Source organism: Dama dama, chromosome 12, assembly GCF_033118175.1.
Source record: "Dama dama isolate Ldn47 chromosome 12, ASM3311817v1, whole genome shotgun sequence".
Lineage (NCBI taxonomy): Eukaryota > Metazoa > Chordata > Mammalia > Artiodactyla > Cervidae > Dama > Dama dama.
Window position 1 is genome coordinate 48,537,624 of NC_083692.1, and position 6,000 is coordinate 48,543,623.

Consider the following 6,000-nt stretch of genomic DNA (forward strand, 5'->3'; position numbering starts at 1 on the left):
AAGGCACTCTGTGCTCTGGGAACAACTGGCAGAACAAGCTTTCAGATAGTTAGATATTTTCAGAAGATTTTATGAGTTCAAAATAAAAAATACCTGCATCTTCTCATATGTCAGTAGTTAGTTCAGTTCAGTCACTCAGTCGTGTCCAACTCTTTGCGACCCCATGAACCACAGCACGACAGGCCTCCCTGTCCATCACCAACTCCCGGAGTTTACTCAAACTCATGCTCATCGAGTCAGTGATGCCATCCAGCCATCTCATCCTCTGTCGTCCCCTTCTCCTCCTGCCCTCAATCCCTCCCAGCATCAGGGTCTTTTCCAGTGAGTCAACTCTTCGCATGAGGTGGCCAGAGTATTGGAGTTTCAGCTTCAGCATCAGTCCTTCCAATGAACACCCAGGATGATCTCTTTTAGGATGGACTGGTTGGATCTCCTTGCAGTCCAAGGGACTCTCAAGAGTCTTCTCCAACACCACAGTTCAAAAGCATCAATTCTTCTGCACTCAGCTTTCTTTACAGTCCAACTCTCACATCCATACATGACCACTGGAAAAACCATAGCCTTGACTAGACGGACCTTTGTTGGCAAAGTAATGTCTCTGCTTTTTAATATGCTATCTAGGTTGGTCATAACTTTCCTTCCAAGGAGTAAGAATCTTTTAATTTCATGGCTGCAGTCACCATCTGCAGTGATTTTGGAGCCCAGAAAAATAAAGTCTGACACTGTTTCACTGTCTCCTCATCTATTTCCCATGAGGTAATGGGACCAGATGCCATGATCTTAGTTTTCTGAATGTTAAGCTTTAGGCCAACTTTTTCACTCTCCTCTTTCACTTTCATCAAGAGGCTTTTTAGTTCCTCTTCACTTTCTGCCATAAGGGTGGTGTCATCTGCATATCTGAGGTTGTTGATATTTCTCCCGGCAATCTTGATTCCAGCTTGTGCTTCTTCCAGCCCAGTGTTTCTCATGATGTACTCTGCATATAAGTTAAATAAGCATGGTGACAATATACAGCCTTGACATACTCCTTTTCCTATTTGGAACCAGTCTGTTGTTCCATGTCCAGTTCTAACTGTTGCTTCCTGACCTCCATACAGGTTTCTCAAGAGGCAGGTCAGGTAGTCTGGTATTCCCATCTCTTTCAGAATTTTCCACAGTTTATTGTGATCCACACAGTCCAAGGCTTTGGCGTAGTCAATAAAGCAGAAATAGATGTTTTTCTGGAACTCTCTAGCTTTTTTGATGATCCAGCAGATGGATATTGGCAATTTGATCTCTGGTTCCTCTGCCTTTTCTAAAACCAGCTTGAACATCTGGAAGTTCTCGGTTCACGTATTGCTGAAACCTGGCTTGGAGAATCTTGAGCATTACTTTACTAATGTGTGAGTTGAGTGCAATTGTGTGGTAGTTTGAGCATTCTTTGGGATTGGAATGAAAACTGACCTTTTCCAGTCCTGTGGCCATATGTAGTAAGCACCAAAATCATTAATGGAGACATCTGCTCCTCATGACTAGCAGCAATATTCATGAAACTTGCAGTAACCTTCCACATGTGTGCTTGACTGCATGTACCCTGTCCACTAAAATCACACAAAATATGGAACTTCTCCCTACCTCTTCAGAGCAATTCCTCAGAGCTATCTGGGATGCTGTCTCCCAGACTATAGCCCTCATTTTTCCCCAAATAAAACTGAAATCACAACTCCTACACTGTGCATATTTTCAGTCAACACCATTTACAAATTGGATAAGCATGTCTTCTGTATTTTCAAGTACTTCATGGATAAAAATGTTGAGTAAGACTGGGAGAACACAGAGCCCTGACATGTGCTACAAGAGTCTCTCTCCAGGTGGAACTAGATCAGCAAACTTTGAGTAAGGTCATTCAACTATTTACCAATGCACAAATTTTACTAATATACTACCAATATTTTCAGACCCTTCTATAGCATTATACTGAGGGAATTCTCCAAAAACACTTCTCTAAAGTCTAGATACATTATGATTTCTTCATTTCCTTAACTACCTAACATAATCTAATTGACTGCTTGGCATCCAAATGATGAATTCTTTGGTTGTATGGATAGACTCAAGTCAACATTATATATCTGAAATGCTCACAGATCAATAAATATAGATGTCTTTGAAACATTAAAAGAGTACAAACCTGATCATTAAATGTTTAGTTACTTGATGAAGGTAAGCTCTATTATGACAATGGACTTCTAAATCACAATAGTGGTTTAGTTTTTGCAAGGAAATATTTGTAACTTTGGAGAAGGAAATGGAAACCCACTCCAGTATTCTTGCCTAGGAAATCCCTTGGACGGAGGAGCCTGGTGGATTACAGTCCACAGGATCACAATGTCAGATGTGACTTAATGACTAAACAACAACAAAATTTGTAACTTTAAGACTACTCATTAATCAAATACAGAAAGTATTTCGTTCATCAATACATAGATTATCTGTTTCATCAGGCAGTTAAATATATCAATACTATTTGCTTCTTAAAATAAGCAATTAATATTTCAGAACACCACAGAAAGCAATAGTTTAAATGCAATACTCATTGTCTAATATTACCAAAATGTGGTTAGCATAGAACCCTGAACATAGCATAGTTTAATAAACAAACATTGAAAGATTAACATTACATTTAGAATGTAGCAATCTGAATATTAGGATGATCAGAAGGATGCTTCAAATGGGGAATCTATTGAAGGGGGAAGCACTATATTTAGTTAGTACAAATAAACTAAGGAGAAACCATGTAGGTTATCAAAAATTATGAGAGAGAAAAAAAGGGTTTGTAAATTGGTTGCTATGCTTTTATCCACAATAGTGAGGGGAACAACAACACAAAAGCAGCAGCATTCTGACCAAGTAGAAATCAAGTTCTCAGTCATACAGTCCTCTTACTGCACTCCTGGTTGCCCTAGCAAAGGGACCTCCATCTTTAGGTAAGATAGAGGAAGGAAATTCTGTTCAAGAAGGTATATACAACTGACCCTTGAACAACATGGGTTTGAACTGCAAAGGTCCACTTATACCGGCTTTTTTTTTTTTTTTTTTTCAATAAATACATACAGTACTACAGTACCAGAGGATTGCTGGTTGGTTGAATCTGCAGGTGCAAAACCATGCATACTAAGGAGTGTATATGGGACTTGAACATCTGTGGATTTTGGTATCCAGGATAAGTCCTAGAACAATTCCTTGAAGATACCCAAAATCTACTGTATGTGGCAAAGACAGGCCATGAGAAAAAAATACAAAGTACAAATAAAAAGCTTCAGTTGAGCCTCGAAAGAGTTTCTGGGAGCTGCAAACCTTTTGCTCCCCTGTCTCCTTGGGTCATTGATCACATGACTGCACATAAACATTACTTCCACTGCTCTACCCATTTGCAACACTGTCTGAGAGGAACAGGGAGACGGTTGCCCTCTAGGTAATTGGGTATAAATTGAACTGAGATGAAGCCATGACACCACCCTTATGGCAGAAAGTGAAGAAGAACTAAGGAGCTTCTTGATGACAGTGAAAGAGGAGGTGAAAAAGTTGGCTTAAAACTCAACATTCAGAAAACTAAGATCATGGCACCCAGTCCCATTACTTCATGGCAAAGAGATGGGGTAACAGTGGAAACAGTGACTGACTTTATTTTTTGGGGGCTCCAAAATCACTGCAGATGGTGACTGCAGCCATGAAATTAAAAGATTCTTACTCCTTGGAAGGAAAGTTATGACCAACCTAGACAGCATATTAAAAAGCAGAGACATTACTTTGCCAACAAAGATCTGTCTAGTCAAAGCTATGCTTTTTCCAATAGTCATGTATGGATGGATCTGAGGGTTGGACTATAAAGAAAGCTGAGCGCCAAAGAATGGATGCTTTTGAACTGTGGTCTTGGAGAAGACTCTTGAGAGTCCCTTGGACTGCAAGGAGATCCAACCAGCCCATCCTAAAGAAAATCAGTCCCAAATATTCATCAGAAGGACTGATACTGAAGCTGAAACTCCAATACTTTGGCCACTTGATGTGAAGAACTGACCCATTTGAAAAGACCCTGATGCTGGGAAAGATTGAAGGTGGGAGGAGAAGGGGACGACAGAGGAAGAGATGGTTGGATGGCATCACTGACTCAATGGACAGGAGTTTGAGTAAACTTCAGGAGCTGGTGATGAACAGGGAGGCCTGGCGTGTTGTGGTTCATGGGGTCGCAAAGAGTCAGACACGACTGAGTGACTGAACTGAACTAAAGCCTGCTGCAGATTTCTTGGGTTAATCTTCCCCTCAAAGTGTTAGGATCCTTATAGAGAGAGTAAGAGATGAGGACATTTAAGATATAACAGATTCAATAGTTCGTAACAGCAAAATGTCATGCAGCACTGGAAGTATTTTAGCAAACATGTATGCATTTGTTTCTCTAAGGACTTTTGACTCTAAGGCAATTCTAGTTACAGCTCTTTGTGTCCAGTCCACACATGAGTATTGTAGAAAGATTCTACAATAATTTATGCAATTATTAGGGGGTTTGGCAGAAATTTTAGCCTGACTGTTCTTCTAAAGCAAAGACAAATTTAATCAATTGCAACAACTAGCTGATTTTACCTGAATTACCCTAAAATTAAAAAAAATAATAGACTAGTTTCTTAGGGCAGTTTTAGGTTTACACGAGAATTGACAGAATACAGTGTTCCCATATGTCCCCTCTCCCCTCCCACCCCCACAATTTTCACTATCATTAGCACCATACGTTTGTTACAGTTGATGAACCAATATTAATACACTATTCACTATAGAACATAGCTTACATTAGAGTTCACTCTTTGTGTTGTGCAAGTCTATATGGGTTTTGACAATTACGTTATGTCATGTATCCACCATTACGGTATCATACAGAATAGTTTTACTGCTCTAAAAGGTTCTGTGGTCACCTATTCACCTCTCCCTCCTTCTACTCAACTCCCTGGAAACCACTAATCTTCCTACTGCATCTGTAGTTTGCCTTTTCCAGAATGTCATATTGGAATGACACTGGAATCATACAGTACATAGGACTAGAATCATACAGTTGGAATCATACAGTATGTCGTCTTTATAGACTGATTTCTTTCACTCAGCAGTATGCATTTAAGGTTCCTCCATGTCTTTTTATGGTTGGATAGCACATTTATTTTTATCACTGAATACTACTTCATTTTTTGACTTAAAAAAAAACCAACGATCACATTTAAAGATGTGTCATGATAAATTATTACTATCATAAATGATATTTCATTGTTAAGGAAGGATTTATGCTCTCCCAGAATTAAGGAGAAATCTTCTGGTTCATTTCCCTTTGGGATATAGCTTTTCACTTACAGGTCTAGACTAACGGTCTAGATATCAGATGGAAAAGAGCTTTCCCTAATAATAAATGATGGATTATGCTGATTAATGTTCCCCAATAGTTACAGCATAGCAGGGTTGAACATATCAGAGTTGCTGATCTGAAATCAGGCATGTTAATAAGTATACACTGTAAGTTCCAACTATACTGTAGAAATTATTTACAAAATCGTATTGCTTTATAAAATGAAGCAATTAGAACAAAACAATTTTTCTTTTGTTCAGAAAAAATGCCCAAATCTAATCTAATTTGCTGCAGCTGGACACCACCTGCAGATGACTGTTTAAGGACTCTGAACATTACACACTTATCTTTTAAATATTGATAATGCCATTTTTCATTTCCTCGACATGAAATCCCACAGGGAATAATTATGCTAATAAACCTTAATGATTCTTGCAAATAAATGATCAAACCAAATTGCTACTGTTGATTTATATTAATGGATGCCTTTAGGACGAGATTTGCCAGTACAGTGCTGCCTCTTGAATCTCAATTCATCTCATTTAGCTGAAGAGTGTACATAGTTTGTTAAATAGATGGAGTGTTTAAAATATAATGTGTTTGTGCAGTTTTTGCTCTTCATAATGTTCAAGCATTACCAT